Genomic DNA, 26,430 nt, shown 5'->3' on the forward strand with positions numbered 1-26,430 from the left:
AATATGTTTCAAGGGAAAAACTTAATTACTCTGGTGCATTTTTAAAAAAATTAAAAACCGACAAAGCCAATTTCCTTTTTTAAACAAAATCAAATATTTCTATTAAAAAAAATCAAATAAATATTTATTTTGAGGAATTATGGTTTAATTTTGACATTTTCTTTTAAGAGCAAAACAAAGGGGGAAAACAGTTTGACACTTGTGATTGGAAAAAAAATGGATTGACAATCCTTCATGTCAATCACGAGGCCACGCCCCTTAGAGGACATCCCATAACTCTGAAGCGCTGTGACTTAAGAAAAAAACAATCTCCATTGCTTTTAACTGGTGTGCTTGGAAATGCTGACGAAGGTGACTTGTCAGAATCCGGCGCGCTAATTTGACCTCCCAACTCCCCTTTTGTTCCCCCCAGACAGCAAATTGTCAGCGCGGCTCTCCCCTCAGTCAGGTCATTTAACGGCAAAGTCCATTCCCATCCACCCCCCGCCCCTCGTCCAAAGGCGTCCAAAGGCGTCCCGCACGCTCCCACACTCCCAAACAAACATACCGCGAGACGCCCCCTCCCCCAGACAGATTTAATGAAGACCCGTGAATGAACATTATTAAGGGGGACCCCGAAAGAGGCCTTCTGCGTCTGGACCGGGGAAGTTTAATCCCATGGAACCAGCGACGTACGTAAAGACCATCCTGGATAATTTTGTGCCATGGCCAGACCCACAAATTGAAATTTAGGGGGATTTTTGTAACTCTGATCTTGTTTTTGTATCTTGGAACGGACATTTGAACATAACGGGTTTTGTAACCTGACAATTTTGTAAGTAGAGGTAGCACTTTATAGGAGAAAAGATAGTGGTAGTCGAGCGTTAAACAAATTTAAATGAACTTGATTATGATGAAGACACACTCAAAAATAAGTTTAATCTAACCTTACACTAAACTTAATTCTAATTTTGTATTTAAGTTTGATACCGGCCGGGTTGGCTGTATTTGCCCCGCCTCCACCCTGACTTTCTCTATCGATGGGCTGTTTGCTTTTGTATTCCCTTCAAAATATTCCCAAAATGATGCACACAAATGTCCTCACAATAGGTAGAACGCACGACCACTTGCCAACGAGAAGTAATATGTACTCGTACTAGCGATCGCTACGCCATTCGCGCTGAGTGACGGAAAAAAACACTGAAAAAAATGCAACGCTCCGCCCAGTGCTCGTAGATATCGGTTATACACGAAAGAGATGCGGCAAAAATGACAATGATAAACAGCCTCTCATGTCTTGGCCACCTGGCTTTCTTGTATCTTGAATTTTTTCTCGTATCTAGAGATATTTGGTCGAAATTTTACACGTATCTCGAAATGCTCGTATGTCGGGGTGCTCGTATGTCGAGGTACCACTGTATAAGATATCTAAATATAGGTGATAACGTCTATTCAAACTGCATGAAAATTTGGGCCGCCTTGTTTTTCAGCCGGACAATTTCATTCACAAGGCTTCCTGTCCAAGCAGGAAGTGAAAATATCACCTGTGAGGAAATCAATCACCCAACCATGATGTCCCACATCCTGAAGGCAAGATCACAGACTCTCGCTCAAATTCTCGGGGTTGGAGATTGTAATCATTCAGTCTTGTTGCAGCTGATTGCTCATTGTGCCAAACGGCGGGGGGCCATCAAGATCCGCCTGGAGGTCAAGTCACGTCCATTGGGGGAGTTTGACCTTGACCCCGCGGGGTGACACCAAGTGGGAGAGATCATCAATTGATGTCAATAGGTAAGTGATGAAAAATCTGTTAGGATTCTCCTGAACAGCAGGTGGCAGCACTCCGTAAATATCTCACCTGTCAAAAAATTCAGTACAAATGCGACGTAATCCAATCAGGGTGGCTGACTAGAGGGGGAAGCGGGATTATGTGGATTAGGCCGTACATACATGAGCCATTTTGGCTCCTGGGCCCTTGACATTGAGATGGGCCCCAATAGCCCTGCCCATTTCTGTGTTGCTATGGCAACCGTCTGAGGTTTCAATTTTAGTACATATGAGTGTCCTATGTAAACACGTGCTTGCGGGTATATTGTTGCCATGGGAACTAGGGTGCCGGGTGTTGGGGGGAAGTGTGGGTGGGTTTGTGTTTTGATCCTTGTGAAATAATTAATAAAGTTTTTTTTAGCATCAAGCTACATAAGACAACGATCAACAGTCCCATATTTCACTTTTTTTTAAATTCAATATATATTTTGCATTGGATGTTGAAATAAGTGGTGCACAGGTGTACCCATAGTCATCTTGGGTAGACTCTAGCACCCCCTGCGACCCTCATGTACTTAATGAATTAAGAGCATGGAATACAGCCAGACACTTTTCTCAATAGGCCGAAAAAGACCACACGTCTTAGAGAGGTGAAAGGTCATCTTGCGGCCATATTGTCCCGACACACTTCCCACCCTTTGACCCCGCGCTCGTTTGGGGTGATGAACGAGGGCGGCGGCCATGTTGAGAGGTTAAGAGCTTCATTATTGGGCGGGATGAACTCTGGCCTGAAGTTTAAACAGGAGAAAACAAACACGTGTTCAGCTTCAATGGAGACTAAAAGTGTGTGTACACGTACTGTATGTTTGTGTGTGTGTGTACGTTTCAGCTCATTTGAACTTTTCATCCACGTTCAAGCTTAGTGAAACACGCTGGTCACGTTATGGTCATACACTTGATCCGCTCAGTGATTACTAGCAGCATTCACTACTTACAAGAACTTTATTCACCGCTACACACACTCACAGTGCAATTAGCCGCGGACGGACAAGCCGGGTCTACTGGATTGGATTTCCCTGGCCGTCAATGGCAGCTAAGGAGTTTAAGGGGAGGGGCCGTCACCTTAAACTTGCCTCGCATGTTTCATTGTGTCTTTTTGCATTTCATAATCCATGCAATTCAGAATCCTTGCACATCATTCTGTGTCTTTTTGTATTATTCCACATCATCCATCTACATTGGATAAATGCACATTATTGAACTTCATTATACAATATTTAACATCATTACATATTTTTCCACATAATTTGGCACCCGCTTTTTGCATTACGCCGCATGATTCCGGACCATCCCTCTACATCCAAAGAATGCACATTATTTGACATTATTACACTTTTCCCCAAATCATTCTGCATCACACGACATGATATCACATCATCCACACCATTCATCATCATTCCACATCATTCTATATCTCTTTGCATTTTTCCACAAAATTGCACATCATTCTACCTCTTGGCATTATTCCACATAATTGTACATCATTCTATATCTCTTTGCATTATTCCACATCATCCTCCTACGTCACATGAATTCAATACATTAAACATCATTCCACATTATTTGACATCATTACATCATTTCCACTTAATTCCAAATCATCCACCTCCTTCATAAGCATTCCACATCATTCTTTATCTTTTAGCATGATTCCACACATCATCCATCTACGTCAAACGAATGCACGTGACTCCAAACCATTCCATGTGATTTCAAATCATTCCATATTTGCCACATCATTCCGTATCTTTGGATGACTCCACACGATTCCACACCATCCAAACCTTTCCTAATTCCCGCACATCATTAATCATTCCTCCAAATGATTTAACACCATGACACATTTCCCACATCATTCCATCACATTCCACCTTTCCCCAAACCCCAAACGATTGAACATCATACATCCCACATCATTCCACATCTTGTTACATCCTTGGAGCTGGCGCCACATTATTCAACACCATCCTACTTGTTAGCCCTCATTCCTGACAGGGGGGGCTCGCAGAGTCCAAATGGCGCGACCGTCCATCACTGTCAATTGCAGCGGAGCCCCTCCCAAATCAAACGACAGCGAATGATTTAACCAATGAACATTAAAGCTTGCTTTTGAAAGGACATTCCTGCATGGTAATGGCCACTGATGATGGGAAGCGCCACCCCAACCCCCCCATCGGGAAGGACGGAAGTTTCCTCATTGAATTAGGCCACACTTCACCAAGACGAGAAGCAGCGCAGCTGTACTGCAAACGCACACATTTTATTCCATTTTTACTGCCCTCTTTTGCATGACAATGCTAATGAATTGCGCGCGCCTTTCCACGGCGGCCATATGTGATGCTAGTAAAAAAAAAAAAAATCTTTACACGTATGTGCGTCTGTTAGCATTCTATACATGAATACAGAATAAAATGAAATCAATTTGACCTATAAATTAAGGTGCTTTTTACTGTTATTAGTCGAATCTTGTAATTTATTATTATTGTTATTATTATTTAAATTACGTGTTCATCCTTCAAAAATGTATTTTTATTTTTTTGAAAGTCTAAAAACATTTTCTATATGGTCAGAACATTGACTGAATTATTATTATTTTTATACTGAACTAATGGCTAAAAAATATAAATTTATATTGTGAAAAATGCATTAAATATCACTAGTGTATTTTTACCAAAATGTTATGAATACAAAAATTATTTCTATAAATTAGGACTTATTGAACAAGTTAGCCAATAATCAAAGACCAAGAAAGGAAAAATCATGGGGGGGGAAAATTCTAATAAACTCAGTTTTACATTTTTGTACATAAAATACATAATAATTAAAAAGTAAATGGACCCACTTAACAGATAACATAATTTATATTGGCCAATCAGCAAAAAGTAAAAAAATATTGTAAATATTTTTGTTATTCTACATATTACTGATGTGCACTATTACAAAAATATTAATATTATTAATAACATTAAATTTTTAGTTGTGTAGATTTTATTGATAGTGAAATTCTGGTTTGTTTCTTAAAATCCTATGTAAAATTAATCAACAAATGATAGCATTTTGGTAAAAATGATGTGATACATTGGTGATATTTAATGCATTTTTCACAATATAAATATATATTTTTCATCCATTAGTTCAGTATAAAAAAAAACACTCAAGGTTCTGACCATATAGAAAATGTTTTTAGACTTTCAAAAAAAATGTAATTTAAATAATAATAATAACAATAATAATAATAATAATAAATTACCAGATTTCACTAATAACAGTAAAAAGCACCTTAATGAAAATAATGGGAAATAAAATCACTCTGCATTGTTTTCAGTGTAAACATTTGATAATATTGCAACACAGTTTTCATAAAAGGCACATTGGTGAACATGCACAGCTGTTGTTCCATCACACAAACAACTTATCGCCAAAATATAGAAAATGCATAAAAAAATATAAATCTGTGCATCCGACTTGATCACGATTGTCCCAGGAAAAGCGAAGATCATTTCAAATGACATTTTAAAACATTTGCATAGATGATCCCTCACGATGATGTCATCCGCTGCCAGCCTCTCAGTCAAAACGGATTGGACGTCTATCACCGCCAATGGCAGCGTCTGACTCGACACTTCCGCGTGGCAGAAGACAGGAAACAGGCAGGTGAAATCCCCCCAAAAGGGGGCTTTTGCATAGAGTTTAAAGGCGACAGCTCTCATTGGCCGGTGCGTCGGGTGACGCACGAGCTGTCCAATCACAGTGCGGTAGGATTCACTGCTGCCGTGGGTCACATTCACCGGTCGCGATGACCATTCTGGGAAATTCTCGCCAAGAGCTTCCGGCTTTGCTGCCATTGGTCGGCTCCGCCCACCTGGCGATAGAAACGAGAGGAAAGGGTTAAATAAATGGCTGACCCCAAAGTTGGCGGGGTGAACTCGTTGACCGGCTCTCGTTAACACTGGTTGCGGTCTGAGCCGGCGCGAAAGGCCGCGTCACATGCTTGCGCTTAGCATTAGCGCCTCGCCGCGTACCAGTCGCCACAACCGCCGCTTTCATCCCGCTAACACCCGACAAATCGTAAGGAAAAATCTTTAGGGCCTGGCTTGATTTCAAAATAAAGCATCCTTCCTTCATTTTCTACACCATGACATATATTCCATCGCTTTATATCTATTAGACACTTCTTTGAGACAAACTACCATCTATGCCATATGTGTCAAAGTGGCGGCTTGGGGGCCAAATCTGGCCCGCCGCATCATTTTGTGTGGCCCAGGAAAGTAAATCATGAGTGCCAACTTTCTGTTTTAGGATCAAATTAAAATGAAGAGTATAGATGTATATTAAATTTCCTGATTTTCCCCCTTTTAAATCAATAATTGTCATTTTTTAATCCATTTTTTCTGTGTTTTTAGTTCAAAAATCATTTTGTAAAATCTAATATTATATATAAAAAAAGCTCAAATAAACATTGTTTTAGATCTATAAAAAAAATGAATATTCAGGACTTTTAATCCAGTTCTTTTCATCCATTTATTTAAAAAAAATCTAAATATTATATCTAAAATGGTCCAGCCCACGTGAAATCAAGTGGACGTTAAAGCGGCCCGCCAACCAACCCGAGTCTGACACCCCTGATCTATGCAATTCATCGGACATCCGTCGCTGTCAATGGCGGCCGCCGAGCTACTGTCCGATTTATTGCCGCGGCACTAATTAATGTAAACCACCGCCTCCATACAAACTTCCAGTCGTGATTCACCGCCGTCTTATTCATGCCGTCACTCGCCCTATATGAATAGCCCCCCACCCCCTCAACCGCCGCCCCCCAGGCCCTGAATGAGCTCCCACTATTGAGCAAACAGTCAGACTGTCACCTCAATAGGAGGTCTGACTGTGAACTTCAAGTGCTTCCCAGGCCCCCCAGGCCAGACTTTTGGGGGGCCCCTATGTGCCAGGCCTGAAGAGGGGGCGGAGCCACGGGGGGGACCCCTGCCACAGCGCTTCCCGAGGCAGCTGCGGTCTGCCGAAGAGGGACGGTGCGTGCCCCCTTTTTGCCAGTCGGAACCCCCGGTCACACACAAAGATCCAGACGCAAGCTGCTGCCCCCCATCCCCTTAAAAAAAACACCACCAGCTCCCAGGCTCCTCATCATCTCATTAGCCCAAGCCGCCACTCTGCTGTCTGCCGTGGACGCTTTGTTTTCAGCTCTGCATAATTTAGGCAATAAATTGACCACGGGTGAGAACCCCTCACACTTAAAAAGAAACAAGAAAAACTCTTAACTCAGTGTACCACCTGTTAAAATCAAGCTAGGCTCGTGTTGATTAGCAAGTCAACATGGAATCCCTATAGCAAGGGTGTCAAACTTAGGTTGGTTCACGGGACGCATTATCGTCAACTCGATTTCATGTGGGCCGGACCATTTTAGATATAATATTTAGATTTATTTATTTTTTTAAATCGGATTAAAAGAACTAGATCAAAATCCCTAAATATTCCGTTTTTTTAATAGATCCAAAACAATGTTTATTTGAGCTTTTTTCTTAGTAAGGGAAAATGTCTTTTAATCATTTGTTTCTCATTTCAAAAGGAAACTAAATATTCTTAAACTATGTTCAATAAAGTGGAAAAATAGAAAATAATTATTTTTAGATTTTCCAAAATGATTTTTGAACTAAAAACACAAAAAGAAAAAAATGGATTTTAAAATTGAAATTATTGATTTAAAAAGGGGAACATCATGAAATATAATATACTACATCTATAATCTTCATTCGAATTTGATCCTAAAACAGGAAGTCGGCACTCATGATTTACTTTCTCGGGCCGCACAAAATGATGCGGCGGGCCATATTTTGCCCCCGGGCCGCCACTTTGACACCTGTGCCCTATAGGAAGTCATGCTAGCTAGTTAGCCAGCGATTAGTAATCCTTTTTTTTAATATATATATTTTTTAGAGATATTTATTTATTATAGAGCTGCAACAATTCGAGTTGTTCGAATTTAAAAAAATAATAATTCAATTTTGCTTTTTCAATTAATTGTTTAATTAAAGTGGCGTTGTAGTAGTTAAGTCTTGATTAGGAAGCACGCACTGCTTTATGGTGGCAACAGTGAGTACTACGTCATATGTCTACCGATGGCACATCATTCTGTGAGTAGGCAGTGCAACACTCAAGTATGAAATATAACGAAAAAACACATAAAATAATGATTGTCGAATATGTATCGATTTCTAACGAGTTTCTTTATTTGCTAGGACGAAGGAGTGTGCGTTTATGTTGATGTGAAGAGCTGTGGTCGTCGAGTCAACCCTAACAATTGAGCTGCGGTAAGTAAGCAAAGCATGTTATAGATTAAGCTAAATGCTAAATTGTGTCTTGTTCGAGGATACACGAAAAAAAAATCAACCGAGGTTCTAGACATGATTAGCGAGTATATAACAACATGTTGAATATTATTGTAAGGGTTATAATATCGTTCTTGTGTAAATATTATGGTAATTAGCGATTAGCGCGAGGCTAGCGCTAATCGCTATGCTAGCAGATACACTAAATTACTTATTGTACGCACATTGTAAATGTTTAAGGTGGGCCTAGTTACGATAAAGACATGCTATTTACGTGATTCAATGTATCAGGGAGTTAAAAATACTATAAATGTAACTGTGATTTGCTGATATATGACCTGTATTGTTTGTACTGTACATGATAGAAAGGTAGGCTATAGTTTTGTTAAAGTTTTATCTGTGCGCAATTCTGTAGAGTTTGAAGCTGGTTGGAAAACACAGGCATAGGGATTTTTTTCTGCAGCTAATTAACAGGATTTAAGCAGGTTTAAAGTTAAAGTTGCAACGTTCACGCACGCAAAGGCCAACAATGTCGGGCTTGTTAGCCCAACAATGATACTTTATAATCCAAAATCTCTCAAATAATTCCAGGGTCTTTAATGCACAATATAAAAAAGCGACTTCAAAAGGTTAACGTTATATATAAGGTTCATATAAGGTTCCCTATTCCTAAAACGCTCAGAGGGACGCTACACTATGCCGTCAACTACGTAAAAAAACAACCCATAAATTATGTAAAAGCATAAAGTCTACGATGTATGCCACATGTGCCTCACAAGGATGGCACCTTAAGGAAAAAAGCCCAGACAATCGTTGAAGTGCCCTTTGAGTAAATATCAAAGCACAAAAAAACCCACCCAACCTGAACCCGTTAGCAATGACAAATAACAACAACAACACACCGACCAAAGATGGCGACCGGGCTTCCGTACCTGGCGGGTCGTCAAGATGGTGGCCGCGACGAGGATGCGGAGGGTCTTCCTCCTCCTGCTTCGTCATTTGCAGCTCGGCCTGTGCGGAGAAGCCGAAATCAGAGGCCGTTTTTCCCACCTTTTGCCGTGTGTTCTCATGGTACAGTCTGCCCCCCGGCATGCAAATGACGATCATTATGCAAATGCATGCAAATCACATGCAAGCGTGTGAGAACCCAAAAGAAGAGACGCGCCAACATTGACCCAATGAATGAAAGAGGATGAAAACAATTCCCGAGCACGTCGCTCCACGGCTGCCATTGGCTATGTTTTCAATATCCTTTCACACTCGCAGTTCTCAGATTAAGAATTCAATCCCTGGTGGGTTCCAGCCTTCCTCATGTGTTCTCTATGGGCCTGCGTGGGTTTTATCCGGGTACATCCCAAAAACATGCATGTCAGGCTGGCCAGAGGTTTCAAACTCGGTCGTAATTGCGGTTTTATTCGGTATGTCTGCTAACTACGCTGCCGATTTATTTTGAGTAATATATTGACGTCTTTTCTGATGGTGGATAGATTTATACTTTTTAAGATTATTTCAATAACTTAATATCATTGCGCATTTAAGAGCAATAAAATCAGTTACACAAATTCTGTCTAGAAAAAAAAAAGTCCAACACAAAAAATATTTTTGTAGCACATAGGTAAGGTTAGATTTAAGTGTTTAAAAATAAATAAACTGAAATACGCATTTGTAACTTTTACATTTTTAAAAAGCAGAGTTCAGCCTAGGTAGCCAAATTCCAAGCTGATCCCGACCTCCTGACCTTTGACTTCATTACCCCAAAATATAATCAACTCTTCTGTTTTCTATCACAAAAATAACCTGCAATTTTCATAATCTCTCATTTTTCAGTTATTTTGAAATCCAACTTTCCCACAAATGAAATTTTGGCTCTGTGACCTTTAACCTCTGTCAAACATACAGTAGCAAATAAGCTCTGCCTTCTGTAAATTTAACCTATTGACAGACAAAACATTTCTAGCTTTGGCTAAATTCATTTAACTCAACCACATGACAAAAAATATGCTGTTTAAATAAGTCATTTTCAGTATATAACATTATTTTGCTGCAATATACTGCATTTTCAAAACAGATTTAAACTGTACGTCAAAGGCGTTTTTTCAGCATTCATCCGATTTATGGTGGTCGAACAAAGACACGTGACTAACGAGCCGAGGGGGCGCTCTCATCCCCCTCTTTTGTCTGCCATGTCACCCGGGGCAAGATTTGGTGGCAAGGCGCTGAAAAAAAGGGGTGACTCGGGAGTGTGAGAGAGTTGGGGCGACAGGAGATGGGGGAGGGGCATCCGCCCCGCCACTGGGCGGCAAAGCGCTCCTAATTGCCACTTGACATTTTTTCCTCAAGTGGAGCCCACTTTTCTCTGTGGTGGTGCAGAAAAGTGCCTTATGCTAATACGTCGGAGGTGTCAACGTCGCCCACGGTGGCAAATCTTTTCAGACATTTTTTTGCTTTTCTTTGTGGCACGGGTGGTCATGTTTCAATGCTATTAACTGTGCTCGACGTCCAATCTATTTTGATTGAGAGGACAGTAGGTTCAAAGTACCGTATTTTTCGGACTACCTGTCGCACCTGAGTATAAGTCGCACTGAGCAAAGAATGCAGAATGAAAGGGAAAATATATCTCTGGAGTGTAAGTAGCATTTTGTACAGACAAAATAGGGACCCGCTAATGTAATATTAACATTTTTTTGGATAACTTTAGTCTAAGAAACACAACTGTTGGGGCTCAGAGTGAACAAAAAGCTATATATAAGTCGCGGGCCAGGCCAAACAACGAAAAAAGCTCGAAGATATGGTACTGACATTGATTTTCTTTATCCTTTTCAGGGTCGTTGGGTCCCCGAACCGAGCCCAGCCGACTTGGGGTGAAAGATGGACTACACACTAGACTGGTCGCCAGTCAAGGCATACAGAGAGACTACAACTGTCTGCCGTCACAATAAGGTAGATTGGTACCTCTATTTGCAAATGTCTCTACATACAAAATATTCAGGTTATGGGAAAATTTTGTCACTGGATACTAAAGAAATTAATTTAATGCAAATTAATGGTTTAATAAACACATTTCTTTGACTTTTAGCATATATTTCACACAAATTGACATTTTTTCGGCATTTCCTGAGGTCATATTGAGGCCTTTTAGTTCTAAAATGCGACCCTACGTTTGAAAAATTCATGAACCAAACACGACGTCTAGAATGAATTAAATTCGTAAGTAGAGGTAACAACTGAGTTAACATATTTGTACCCACGTGGTTAAGGAAAGAACACCTTTTACTCATCGCATTGTTCAGCGCGCAGACATTGGAAAAAGCCCCCCCCCCGTTCCTTTCGACAACACTTAAGCCATTTTCCAAACTCTGTTGGCGTCTTGAGAAGAAGTCGGAGAAAAAAAAGAGGGGTTTTGTTAAGAATCAGAGGGTCTTATTGAGAAAAGTGTCTGGCTGCTGGGACCCGGCGGGACTGAAAGGGAGGCAAAGGGCCGCTTTGTCTCGGGGTGACAAGTGGACTTGCTCTATTGACTGTAAAGTCTACTGCCGAGGGGGGGGCACAATGCCTGTTTTTCTATTGGACACTCGCAGGGTAAATGGAGAAACAAGCATCGTAAAACTATGCAAATTATTTTTCTTTTTGAATTATGGTTGTAATATATTAACATCATATTTTATACATTCCATCTTTGAACGAGTTTGAACAATCGTATTAAGCAATGGGGAGCGCAAGCCGATTGGCAGCAGGATCGGTGGTTGAATTTTCGCATGGGCGTCGATGTCACGGGCCCCGGGCTAAGCTCTGGCAAGGGGCCCGTGCACGGGGGTGGCTTATTAGATTACCAGTGATCCCCTTTTCTCAATGCTACGCTCAGAAGCACATAAGCGACAACTTTGGATCGTTTTCTCAAGTGTTTACGGAGGTACTCCGAGAACTCACTTGGATACCAGGTAAAAACAATTAGACCGCTGGTTCTTAACCTGGGTTCGATTGAACCCCAGGAGTTCAGTGAGTCGGTCTCAGGGGTTCATGAGCCTCTGCCATGGAAGTCAAGATTCACGAAAGTAGGGTTCGGTGAATGCACATATAGAACTAGTGGGGTTCGGTAGTTCCAACAAGATTAAGAGCTACTGACTTAGACCGAAAGTTCTGAGGGTTTATGAACCAAAATTTCAGTCTTTGTCTTGGTTCAGTTTCTGTCTTGGTCTGGTTATGTTCTTGGCCTCCTTTCAACTTGGTCTTGTTTTTTTTTTTCCTCATCTCAGCCCATGTTTTGGTCTTGGTGTTTTTTCTGTTTCTGTGATTGCTTTACTTCAGTCTCAGACCTGATCTTGGCTAGAGCCTGGGTTTGGGTCTCATTTTGGTCTTGGACTCCTTTCGGTCTCGGTCTCTGTCGTGGTATTACTGCTGTCTCAGTCGTAATCATTTTTTAGACCACATGTGTCAAAGTGGCGGCCCGGGGGCCAAAATCTGGCCCGCCGCATCATTTTGTGTGGCCCGGGAAAGTAAATCACGAGTGGCGACTTTCTGTTTTAGGATCTAATTAAAATGAAGAGTATAGATGTATATTAAATTTCCTGATTTTCCCCCTTTTAAATCAATAATTGTCATTTTTTAATCCATTTTTTCTGTTTTTAGTTCAAAAATCATTTTGTAAAATCTAAAAATATTTAAAAAAAGCTAAAATAAACATTGTTTTAGATCTATAAAAAAATGAATATTCCAGGCTTTTAATCCAGTTCTTTTTAATCCATTTATAAAAAATATATATCTAAATATTATATCTAAAATGGTCCGGCCCACGTGAAATCAAGTTGACGTTAAAGCGGCCCGAGTCTGACACCCCTGCCCTAGACCCTCGAAGTCAGATCTTTACATTTTCTCCATGATTCTTGATTTTGGACATCTCTTGGTCAAGTCTTAGTGGTGGTCTTGATCGCAACACTACTTGAAAGGACTATGAAGCCATATTTAGGGGGTGTAATTAGTGCACAAATGTCTCACAGATGGTACAAAGCCATGTTTTGTAAGATATCCTATGTCAAGTGTGCAAGACTTGGTTAGGAAAACAACCTGTTGAACTTGTTCATCTTAACAAGACACGAAAAAGTCAGACCCCCCGGTCGAAATTGCATACCAAGTCAGACACTCTGTCATGATCCGTTTAAGGTGGCTTGTGTTTTTGCATGACAAAAACAAATGTTGTACTCTACCTTTTGCCGCATGTTTTAGTTGACCGTTGTCCTTTTGAGGGGTGTTAGTGCCTTTCCAGGAGTGTAATGGGATTCTTGTTACTTTCGGTTATCTAGCTTTATGAAGAATGTACATCACTCATACAGCTAGATAACCAAAGATAACAATCAACCCCGAAGGCGCCACCCATCCTCCCGCGACGACTAGCCCCAACTGAGCAGTCGCCGTCCTGCCAGTGGGAGGACACAAGCTTTTTCAGTATACTTATCGGCAAACACAGACAAACATTTTTGAGGGGAACTCTCGCTCGAGAAAAACCCGATCACCAAGTTGATGATGTCATCGGCGACCTTGACCAATCAGATAGCTTAAAAGAGCCCTTTCAACTATTTGGTACTTGAACTCCTTCCATACATCTGAATAATTACTGTTTTCCCTTTTCAATTCAAAAATAAAAGATAAAAAGAAACATTCCAGTTCTCACTCTTTAAAAAAAATGTAAATACATTTAGAAAAATCAAAAATACAAGAGAATATTTGTGATGAAGAGGCTCAATAAAGAGGATTTTGACTATAATGAGAGATGTCTACAAATGATCTATCCACTATCAAAAAGGGAGTCAATTTCATTTTTATAGTGGCAGACATTTTTATTTATGAAACCATAAATGCGACGTGGCCCCGGAGAAAAACGAACATCAGCAGTGGGTGTATGTCACCCACCGGGCAAACTCGCCAGGCGGTCTCCACATAACCCCCCCCCCCCCCATGCCCCAGCTGCACCCAAATGAAAAACCGAGCCGGACTACAAAAGAAAAGCGTTTTACTAGATTTTCATTATCTGATGCCAACCCTGACGTTGGCGCCAAAAGCCGCAGGGGGGCTGCACGGTAGACCTTTGGCACTCCAGAAAAAAAGAAAAAATACACAACCAGATGTACACAACGTAACACACACACCGTGGGACACATGGAACAGGGGTGTGTCTAATTAAAGCTCACTGTGGCCCCCCTGCTTGGAAGGGAAATGAGGTGATTTTTTTTTTTTTTTTGGAAGGCGGCGATACATTTGGCTGTCAACATGGATGCCATGCAGTTAGCATAAATGCTACGTGCTAACATGCGAAGCAGCATTTGTGCTAAAAAAAGAATATATGCAAGATATATAATCATCCGAATCATTAGATCGATTGGTCGCTGCTAGCCCCTCAAAAATGATTGGACGTCTATAAACCTCAGTGAGATTTAATATTGTTAGAGTTTATTTACGATGATTATTTTGCAGATAGATTACATTTTGGAGTGCATCATGTTCGTTCATAACTTCATTCATGAGATAAACAATATAGTCTTAGTAATTTATTTCTATGTAATTATTATTCAATTTTTTTCATTTTACATACATCCCCACTTCACATTTAGATTCATATTTTCATTATCCAAAGGTTGTAATGATCAAATAATGTTAACCATGAGTGAATTACGCAATTACAAAGCAATATTGCTAATCACCTTTATTAAGATGCTTTTCTTGTCTTAATTATTACATTTACTAATTGAATTATATATTTTCAAATAAAATTTATTTAATCCCAGGCTGTGCAATGGTGTGTCATTTTAATCGTTTGAGATACATTGCTATTAATCACATTATCTTTAATATCATTAAACAAAAATTGAAACACTTTTTTCCCTCATACTAATCACTTAGCCCATGTTTGTTTTGATATAATAATATTATATTATTCTACTGTATTGTTTTTTAAACATGATGGTCACATTTTTAATCTGAAGCAGTTTTCTGTATTTAAATGATGAATACGTATTTATATTTCTGAATTTAATTAATGTTGGTATAATTATATATTTCCACAACCTGATTTTTTTCGTGCTAATTGTGTGACGTCATTACATATGTAATCATTTTTTAAAATAAATCTATGCATTCCATTCTTGTAATGTTTAAATTGATGTATTATCAAAGCTGGAATAACTTCAAAACCACCCTTTTCAAACTATAGTATTTTTCAGCACGATTAATACTGATAAATTGTTAAACTCAGCCTTACAAATCATCCAAAAATACTGTGTGTGCAGTTAATTACCTACAAAGCGCGTGGACGTATCGTCAGGCCCTTCCGGGCGTGCGCCAACGCCTGCAAAGAAATAAAAAAAGGGCAAAACATTTTCATTCCGTGAACTAAACCTCAACGGAACGTGCACGTGCTTTTGAAAATATTAATAAAGCCCACAATATCACACTCCTGTAATTCACATTCACACACACTTAACATTATTCCATCCTTTTGCATATGAAAAATTCATCCAAAATACAAAAAAAAAGGTACGCGCAAAACTTTTAGGCCATACTTTCCTCTCCATCATGTGTTCTTACATAATCCCTCTTTTTTAACATTTTTATTTAATTTTTTTACCACACACACACGCCATCTCCTTCCATGTGACGCCTCCGAACGTCTTTTTTTCTCGCCCTCGTTATTAACGCGCGTGCATTGCGGCTGCCATAATCCTCATCATCTCGACGTGACTCACGTGGCCGCGCACGACTTCAACGTGCGTATCCCCCCCACCCCCCAAAAAAGTAAAAAAAAAAATGATGGCGGTGACAAAGACCTCAAATCGCGAGCACGTGAAGAATAAATAACGGTTTAATCCACGTTCCCGCATAATTATAATTCACTCAACAACCGCCACTGACGGCAGTGGACGTCCAATCCGTTTGAATCGGAAGGGATGGCAGCGAATGAACAATTTGTTCATTCGCTGCCATCCCTTCCCGGTTCAAACGGATTGGACGTCTACTATCGATGAAACTCCTTCAGCCACACGTCAATGGCTCTTAAAGAGTTCATTATCATAATAATAATAATAATAATAGTAATTATGAGGCTACTCACGCCGGAACCGGAACCACCCGAGTGCGGGAGCGAGGCGGAGAATGACGCGCGCACTCCGGACGCATCCGTCCGCTGGCACGCCGGTCGTCCAATGGAAGCGGCGGACGCTTTATTTCCCGTCAAGTTGTCTCCAAGAAATAATAATGTTATGCCCCGCCCCCCTCCCGTCAGCTCCTTCCATTCAACGCGCGTCACACGCACTATGAAGGACACGGCTGCTCCGGGATTATATATATATGCACGGGGAAGGACACGCCCACTTCATGATGTCACCCATGTGACTTCCGGGTACCCCCTTTTACTCGCTCCCTCCCAACATGACGTGGAATATGAAACAGAATTTTTTTTAAAAAAGTCCCTTCTTTTTAAGAGATCGTAAATGGAGGAAACTGAAAATGGGACACCTGGGATTGGTCGCCACCCTACTTGAAGGGCGTTAGCTCCACTTGCATTGCAGTGATGTTTTTTTGTTATAGAAAATAAGAAAAGTTGGCATAGGAAAAAGTCACATTTTGGGGCCATATTGACATTCAGGTCGAAATTATAATTGTTTATAATGAATCGTTTTGTTTAAAAAAAAAAAAAATCTCATTTTTCATGCTAAAAAATGAATGAATGTAATATAATGTAAATGAAAACAAAATTAATGAATTTAACACAAATTATTTGGTTTTAATGATGTTTTTTTTATATTATTGACTTGTTTTTAACTCGCATGCCATTGAAAACTTTGTCAATTTCTACAGATTTTGGCACATTTATGTGTCAATTCCTGTCAGGGTCCCTTGTTGATTTTGTAGCATTTATCAGTAATTTCTAGTTGATGTTGGGTTTTTAATTTAGGGCAATTGGTAAAAATGTCGGATGAGTGATTAGCCGTCGTTTTTTTTCCTCAAGAACTTCAATTGTTTTATCAGAAAATGGTTCATATGCGTTGTGTAGGAAATTGAAAAACACCAACACTACTGATTTAAGCATCTATTTTTTTCCGGCAGACCAAGAAATGAAATTACTGAACTAAACACTGAAGGAAGTGGAGCAGCCGGCCGGGTGAGTAAACTATTCGTTTTTTAATTTTTTTTAATCCAAACATATTACTGAAGACCGCTTTGCCCAGGTGACCATTGAAGTATGGCCAATGTCTATGGTTGATTTTTTTGCGGGGCTAATGCCGTAAAATATACCGGTGTTGTATAGTTAGCATGTGAGCTAGCTGCCTTAGTCAGTCAGATGGGAACCAATAGAACAAGGCTTTAGCTGGCGTTGTTGGCCAAAAGTACACCATTAAAAAAAACTCCCAGTTTTCATTTCAGATGATAAACTATTAGATTTTCAATGGCCATGTTGGTTGATTTTAACATTCTGTAGATGCCAAGAAGTATTCATGACGGGAGTCTCTCTCCTATTCAGAGTCGCGTCTTACGATGATGCTTCAGCATCTGGTTTGTACAGTGGTACCTCGACCTACGATCAGCTCTACGTACGACATGCTCGAGGTACGATGAAAATTTCGATCGAATAATTCGCCCTAGATACGATCAAAATTTCGAGATGCGACCAAGCCAGGTGGCCATGACATGAGAGGCTGTTTATCATTGTAGCACAGTCTTTTTTGCCGCATCTCTTTCGTGTATAACAGATATCTACGAGCACTGAACGATTTATTCAGACGAGTTTCGACCAGGAATCGCACAACGCGCATGCATGGGCAAAAAGAGGGCTTTCTGGTTAATGAAGTATACTCGTGCACACAACACCGATAGCCAATGGCACCCTTTCTCAGAATAAAACTTCATCACCCACAATCAAGGCGTTGCAAACAGCTAACCCGCAGAACGAACGTAAAAAAACAAAAACAAAATTAGAATTCAGTTTTGTGTAAAGTTACATTAAACATATGTTTGAGTGTCTGTATATTTTAATCCAAGTTAATTTGTTCCGTTACGAGTGCGTTGTCGTGGATAAAGTCCCCCCCGCCTGCCTCTATGTCCGTCTGTGTATCCTCCGCAAAATGCGTCTAATTTTAGTTATATTAATCACATTTTAGTAATATTAAACCACTAGTTATGTTACTTTGTTAATAGATGGCGAATTAGAAGAAATTAAACATTTTTTCCAATCCAATATCCTGTTTTTAGTGTTTTTTCAGAGGGTAGGAACGAATTAATTTGTTTTTAGTTCATTTCAATGGGAAACGTTCGCTCGAGTTACAAGAATAATCGACATAAGTTCAGTCCCGATATTAAGATCGTATGTAGAGGTAACACAGTACTTGTTTTAGGTACAATTTGTACAATTCTGTTTGAGTCGTGATTAATGATTTCTTGACTCTCTTTCCCAAGATCATCTATCATTTGATTGGTGGGAAAAAATCCATGATAGAGGGACTTTAAAACGTCATATTGCGGAATAATTGTTTTTTTGCCATCTTGTCAATTTCCCGACCGCCCGTTTCTATTCTCCCGTCAAATTTCCCGACTCGATCCCCGACTGTTTCGTTTCGTATATTAACGCCTTAACAACTCGGATCCTAAACGCGCCCCCCTCCAAAAATGCGCCAGTCCAATCCCGCTTCCAAAAGATGGCGATTATTTCTCCAGCGTTTGATCCCCATTTGACGCCGCGCACGTGCGCGGGACGCAGGCGGGAGTCCAGGAATGCGACGCTGGGATTTCGGGGGGCCGTGCGAATGTTTTTTTTTTTTTCGCAGACGAGGCTCCGAAAAAAGAGGCGTGCACCGCCCCATTATCATGAGAATCACATGGCGGGGATAAAAATCTCCTTTGAATAAATTAGTGGCTGAATAGGAGGCGCGACTGCCAAAGAGACAACTTTGTCAGCACCCCCCCACCCCTCCGCCACTTTGTTGTCGGGGGTCTCTCTCACAGCGCTTTCTAAATGGCGCCTGTGTGTGCGCGCGCCCTCGCCGATGCCAGGTTACCGCGTCCGGACGGTCAGGCAGGCAGGCAGCGAGCGGGCCCTCTTGGGAAAGACCACCGCTCCGAGCTGCTTAATGGGATAGAAGTGGGGGGACCCCCCCAACACCCCCGCCCCTCGGCCCCTTTCTAGCTCTGGGTGATGCATGGGAACCCGGGATGGAGCGGCACCACCACCCAAGTTCTTTAGAGGCCACGTGCGAGCACACATTTTTGGAAGATGAGGTCTTTCTCAAAAATGCTCACCATGTATTAAGGCAAAAGTTTGGATAGTCCCCCCCAAAAATAGGAAAGAGGATTAGGGCCACTGAAGAAAAAAAAAGAAAGGTCGCCAAAATTCCGGGTTGAAAGTTTAGAGTTTATTCTCATAATTGTGAGTGTAAAGTTCTGACTTTCATTTCAGAGTTCTGACTTTCGAGTCCAGCGTCGGTCCGTGCATTTTCTGGCGACGCTTCAGCGAATCAATCCAACCCGCAAAAACTATTTTATGGCTATAAAACCTCTACTGCAGCCACAGCTGAGACACATAAAAATCATCAATAATAACCTCATACAATTGAAATATTATTTAGAAATATAGCCATATTTTACTCACCAAAAGTCCTTTTTAACTGTACACTATCCATCCTCCTTTCTTCCTTCCTCCTTTTCTATCGCCATCGAAGCTAATGCTGAAAGTCGAGCCTGTCCCGTCGTATTTCTGGCATACGTTTTTATTCGATTTAGTGCTGAAAATGTTCCTTCCCGGTTGTGACAGGCTTGCTTGCTTTGGAGTTGTCCGACCTTTCTTAATGATGTCCAGCTTTTTTTTTCTTAAAGTCCGTCTTGAAAATGGCTTTAAATCAACACAACAGTATATTTGCTTGTGCAGCTCGCTCCAGATACAGTTTGGTAGCTCTGGCTAATCACTAGCCAATCATAGTTTGTGAAAGCGATGAGGTATCCCTACGCCTGCGAGAAGGCATTGTGGTGTTGCCAACTCGAAATCTGATTGGTTAAAGAAACAGTCTTATGGACGCATGTTTAATGCAGCAGAGCCTGCAGAACTGATTGTGAAGGCTTTGAGGCAGATTTCTGACCCTGGCAACAAATAATGGCTGTAATGTGATTGGTTAAATGCTTCAATATGAAAACACATCTGTAAGCAGTGAAACCAGGGGGAAAAGCAATGAAAGGAAGTTAACAGACAATTTGGAATTATTTAATAAGTATTGATGGACAAAATATAATAAATATTTCTTAGGCCAGCAGAGAAGGCCTTGAAGGCCCTGACGGCCCGCCACTGTTCAAGTCCGAATACTGACTTTCTTCTCAAGATTAGAGTAAATAATCAATTCATGTTATACATTAGTCACATTATAATCCAATCATTATCGTGTTTGAGTTTGATTTATTTAATAAGGGACCTCACATATTAATGAACATATTAATATTCATGTTAATGATTTTTTTGTACAAAATAAATTTCACATTTCCGCTTAAGTGTACCATTTTACTGTAATCAATTTTAATGTTTGAATAGCATAATCTGATAAAGTTGACATTTTAGAGGAGATAAATTGAATGTTTTTAACCTAAGAAATTGTAAAAGTTTCAATCAAAATGAATGAATTCTAGTGTTATGCATATATTTTACTTTAACAAAGTCTTGAATTTTTTTTTTAATGTTCTAACTTGAAATTTATGCAAAAATGTAAAATTAATCACATCCTACCATCATAGTGAAGCTGTTTTTTGTGGGAGGGCTCCCATGCTCTTCATTAATGAAGAACTAATTCATCTTAATCACTAAATTATAATTTGGTACTCTTCCACGTGTTAATTATGAAATAAAATGCAGAAATGGAATTCCCTAATGACAGTTTGGCAGTCTTGCTCGTTTTTTTGGCAAGTCGATTGTCATTAGCAAACGTTTTTAGCAGCTTGCTAAGGAAGCGTCGAAATCGACTAATGAGTGGCAAAAAGGGGCAGCCAATGATTGTTTCGGCGCCATTGACGGCGATAGTCGTTTTCTACTGGGAGGGGCCAATCGACGTCCACTCGCAGTCGAAAGCGATTGGATGTTTGTTGCCGTTAAAGTGAGCCAAAGTTGTGCATTTTAACGTTGAATTTAAATTTGTATTTTGTATGCAGAATTAATGACATCATTAGCGTAAGTAACCTAACGTGGAAATTAGTATCGTCAGCTATGTATATGCAAATTTCAATTTTATTGCATCATATGGATTTGGTCTTTCTGCATACACAACTTTCTGCAATACATTTTACTGAGGACAAAATATGAATTTTAACTTCTAGATGTGTTTTGCACATTATAGTTTTTGTATACTGTATTTTCATGACCATTTGAGAGATTTTTTTTTTAAGCACCTTTGGAACTATCTCACTACAGCTGATTTGTGTCAAATTAATATCTGGCAGTCAATAAATCTAATATTCATAAATATACACTTCAAAATAATTGTGGGAAGACAAAAACACCCATCTACTATAAATATATAAGACATTGGAATCAACAATACATTAAAACATGACATTTAATTTTTTTAAATTCATATGATGTACATTAAACATGCCTCATACAGTATAATGAACCAATCATAACCAATAAAAACACAATCTTACAATATATGAATATTCATTTTTTATTTTAATGACCTATTTTTTCATGACATCAATACCCCAGTTCAAATCTACTCTCATAGATTTGATGTCTATTCGCGTCCATGACAGGCAATTTGTTTTACTCCATAAAACGAGAATCTCCATGATTTAATTTCTACACATTAATATTAAATCATCTCGAATTGTCCCCATTTAAAAAGCACCCACCCCCACTCACCTCGAACGATCTAAACTGGCACCCCAACATTTTGTCCACTCACCCCAATCCGACCGTCCACGTGCACGCGCAAAACTGAAAATCACGTAGAAAAAAAGGCTCCAAAACGCCTCGTCAAAAATGACAATTGTGTGTGTTTTTGGGGGGAAGAAGAAGCCAACATGGCGGCGTGGAAAAAATGCCCCACAACACACAGAGTGATTACAGACGTAATTAGAAGCTCATTTGCATATATGGTAATGAGGGCGAAACGATCGGCAGAGCTCAAATATGCTTTGCGTGTGGTTCATATCAATAATTAGGATGAATTCCTTCATGCCATATTTGAAATGAATTTGTTAAGTCAATAAAATGATCATTTTCATTCATTAACTAGTTTTTTTTTTAAATTACTCCTGGTTTTTTTTGATGATTTTGAAGGCAGCACAAACGTTAAAAACGGTTAAAAATGAACCATTTGGCATTATTATTTGCATATGAGGTAGGTTTTATTTATTTTTCAATAATGCAGTCAGAAAAATGATTAAAACGTGATTTTCAAAAGTATTGTTTTTAAGGCCTTCATGTACCTTTCTGTTAGATGAATTAGATAAAATAAAAGCCAATTTTTAAATGCCAAATTACAAAAAGACACAATTTATATTTTGTATATTCTATGTATTTAAAAAATCCTTATCTGTAATGTTTATGATAAATATTGGGTGCATTTTTTTCCTTAAAAATAAAATAAAAGGGCAATTTAATTTTAAAAATGCCTTAATTGCTTTAATATAATTAACAAATAGCGAACGTCTCCAATATTAGGACCAATTATACATATTTTTAATTTAGCAGCACTTAAAACCCATTAAATCAGTCGCTACAATTGACGTCTATCCCATTTAAATAGACGTCAATTGCCGTCAATGGCCTTAATGTTAAATAATGAAGTACTAATTACAAATGTTTTTCATTTCTTTCCTTAAAAATGTATTTTTTTCTGGATTTTGAATGACAGCTAATTTGCATATTCCTCTGACGTGCACAGGAAGTGGCGTTCCCGTAATTAGTCATTAAGCAACCGGAAATGTGGATTGCTCATTTGCATAAAAAGTGGGTCAAGCGCAATCATCAGAAATAAAGAGGAACAAATCCGTGCTATTCTATTTTTAGCTCCAAATTAGGTCACACCAATTGGATTAATCATTATTTTGATTTTAAAAAAAATTAAAAAAACGAATTAGGAAGACACACAGAAAATTGACATATTTAGTAAAATGACGAATGATTGAATAATGATGCACTTATGTTGTAAAAGTTGCCTTTATTCAAATCGTGCATTTATACTTAATACATAATAATGTTAATAGAGTTTATTTGATCAAATGAAGTGTTCTTCATCATATTTGAACGGATATTTAATTATTTGTCATATGATAGATATATGTATGGATGTATTAATGTCCAATATATCCCGTTTTAAATATTAATTTTAAACGTTTAGAACATATATTTGATTCATACAGCTAAATTAAGCAAAATTTTTAGGTCATCCACTTTCATTTTCTTTTACTTAGAACTAATATAATAATTTTCACATTTGAAATGTCCTCCCAAATTTGGAAAAATTCACTCTTGTCATCATTGAGCGCGGCGGACACACACACAAATGCATTTGCATGCTGTATCCCACGATGCAAGTTACAATGGCAGCAATTAATATGCACATAAATTAAAAGTGAGACCACTGCACCCCCTTTTTGTGGTGTGTGTGTGTTTGTGTGTTTGTGTGTGTGTGTGTGGTTGAAATCCAGAAACGGGCCCACATCCAAGAAGGAGATAGAAAAGGGAAAGAAAGAAAAAAAACTTCTGCCCTTAAAGAGGTGATGACTAGGTGACCACAAAAAAAGGGAAATGGAAACTTAATATTGGATTTATGGAAAAAAAAAAATATATAAGTATCATTTTAATTCACAAGGGTTATCATGACTGTAATTTTGTATGTTATTGCATTATTACATTGTTAATACTGTTGCATACGAATTATAATGACTGTTTCGAATGTTAAGACATTTTCATATGTGCCCTTCAAGGTTAAAATTATGCTTTTTTTTAATTTATCGTCCCTAAGGCAGATTTGATCATTTTTCTTTCAAGTAACCACATTTCTTCAGATAATGGAGATTGACTAGTAATCATAATATAGGCACCCAATAACATGGAATAATTAATTTGTGTAAGTTTTGTCTGTTTTTGTTTTTAATAGTGCGGTACGGTTGTTATTTCGTGGTGAAAAGGCGTTCAGCCTGCATTTATTGCAAAGAATGACATGAGCGACACCTCACGGACAAGAAGCGCAACTGCAGCATTTGGACATTTTTAAACCTATGTTTCTCTCTAGTGGCAGGCTTGAATTACTACAAATTTAATTGGAAAACCACTCAATTTGATTCATTGAGTCCCAGTTAGTTCTGTAGACGAGGTCAACTCACTAGTTGCCATTGACGAAAAATAGACATCCAATCCTTTTGCATTCAGAAACTTGGCAACGAAAGAACGTATGTTCATTCCCTGCCAAGGTCTCCGGGTCCAAATGGATTGGACGCCCATCTCCGTCAATGCCACTTTAACATGATCATTCACTGTCAACCCATTTTGACAGTTACATTTTAATCCCAGAATGACTGGCACAAGCAAGCGAGGACAGACGAGGGGGCGTTTTTGTTGGCGCCATCACCATGGAGATCTTTGGCGTTGCTAGGCAACCGGAAGGATGCTGAGGCAGAGTGCGAGAGGTACTCACACACACACACACAAACACACAGCAGAGTGGTAAACAAAGTCAAGTTAATTGCTCACCTGCGGGCTAACATGCTATTAGTGCTAAAGTGCAGCTAATTGCTCGTTATCATCGATAAAAAAGGAAAGCAAAATGTCATACTTGTAGAATGTAAGATGCTAGTAGAAGGTGCTTTTAGATCCATTTCTGCATAAATCAGAAGTATGAAAAGACAAAAACATGATCAAAACAGTAATATATACGAAATACATGCTGTGATAATTGTATAGGAATAACATTTTGTTCATAGTAAAGCAAATAGTTGGTATATATTGACATTCAATACACTGTAAAAGATATATTTGGAAATACTTTTGAATTTTGTATCACCAATCAACTCTTAAATTTCAAAAATATCATTGAAAGTATGACATTTTCGATTAACAAAAACACTTAAACCAACAAACCATAATAAAAATTCACATTAATCCCATATTTTTGTCCATTGATGAAATACTTTGGGTTGACCATTTATAAAAAAAAATAGTATTTACGGTAGGGGGCGCCAGATTACCTATAGTTGTAAGAAGGTGCTTTCAAGTTATTCATACATTATTTTAGAGGAGTTAAGCAGTGCATCCATAAAGTAGAGTTCATTTTAATTAGCTGCATTTAAGAGTAGAGCACAAGTGCATTTAGCTGTTTGATTCGGTAAATTTAACACAGAATGGCATAATTATGGTGATCTTAGTCACACTTTTCTTATGTAAATTTATTTCTATGTACATATCTATATCACAAAAAAAGACCTTTCAATTACCTTTTAAAAAAAAGCATTTCAATGTAGAATTTAATTGAACAAAAATCAAAAGATTATCTAGCTCTCACTTTTGGGTGGGTGTGTAGACTTTTCTTTTTTTTTCCTTCATTCAGCCATACTTCGGAGCATTTCAAATGTTTGTTGTGGTTTGCGATGGTGGCATTTCCACGACCCCGGAACGCCGTCGTTTCCCAGCTGCGGGAATGAGCGTCCAGCTGACTGCAGCAATGGAAATCCGTGGCCTAATCTTCTTATGTAAAGTACAAAACACAAAGTGTGTAATCCTCCTTCCGTCCTCTTTGGTGTCACCACTACTACAAAACTTGTACACGTGTATTTAAAACGACATCTTGTCTGATTCATACAGTAGGAGCGCAATTTTTTTACATTTCTTCCGTCCCGTTCCGTATCCCAGCCAACTATTGGTTGCCAGACGGGTGACGCCCGGAATTTGTGCCCAGCCAATCACAGGGCCCAAGGAAGCAGACAACTAATCACTCATAGATAGGGAATATTTAGCATAGAATTAGCTTAGCATGCATGTTTTGAGGATGTGGGAGGAAACCGGAGTACTCGGGGAAAACCCACACAACCCAACATTTTGTGAATTAAAATAATTTAAAAATGTTGTGGAAATCCACATTTTGATTCCATTTGAAATGATAGAATAATAAAGTTGGAGTCTGCAATGCTGCGTATTGGTTAATCACATGGCTTTTATAGGGTACCCGTGTGTATTTACAAAACCTTTGAGTCACGTTTGCCCTGCTGCAAAGTATTTTCTCCTGAAAGAACATATTTTTTTCCCATTTTTATATTTGGATGAGTA

The 26,430-nt window shown here is 39.0% G+C and overlaps 2 long non-coding RNA genes across 4 annotated transcripts; one reads left to right on the plus strand and one right to left on the minus strand.

Moving 5' to 3' along the window:
- Positions 1-4,030: 4,030 nt before the first annotated feature.
- On the minus strand, positions 4,031-16,430 carry LOC144073271 (uncharacterized). Of its 2 annotated transcripts, none has more exons than XR_013300040.1 (5): positions 16,246-16,430; positions 15,437-15,483; positions 13,349-13,557; positions 9,080-9,158; positions 4,031-5,668 (listed from the first exon to the last, which is right to left on the minus strand). It is a non-coding gene; the product is annotated as an uncharacterized LOC144073271 (long non-coding RNA). The 2 variants fall into 2 exon arrangements; XR_013300039.1 differs by having other exon boundaries at positions 15,433-15,483.
- Positions 7,912-26,165, plus strand: LOC144073272 (uncharacterized). 2 transcript variants are annotated; one of them, XR_013300041.1, is made up of 6 exons: positions 7,912-7,952; positions 8,058-8,129; positions 10,971-11,087; positions 17,241-17,295; positions 24,682-24,797; positions 25,715-26,165. It is a non-coding gene; the product is annotated as an uncharacterized LOC144073272 (long non-coding RNA). The 2 variants fall into 2 exon arrangements; XR_013300042.1 differs by lacking the exon at positions 7,912-7,952 and adding an exon at positions 7,960-7,976.
- The last annotated feature ends 265 nt before the right edge of the window (positions 26,166-26,430 follow it).

This window comes from Stigmatopora argus, chromosome 4, assembly GCF_051989625.1.
Source record: "Stigmatopora argus isolate UIUO_Sarg chromosome 4, RoL_Sarg_1.0, whole genome shotgun sequence".
In the NCBI taxonomy this organism is placed as follows: domain Eukaryota; kingdom Metazoa; phylum Chordata; class Actinopteri; order Syngnathiformes; family Syngnathidae; genus Stigmatopora; species Stigmatopora argus.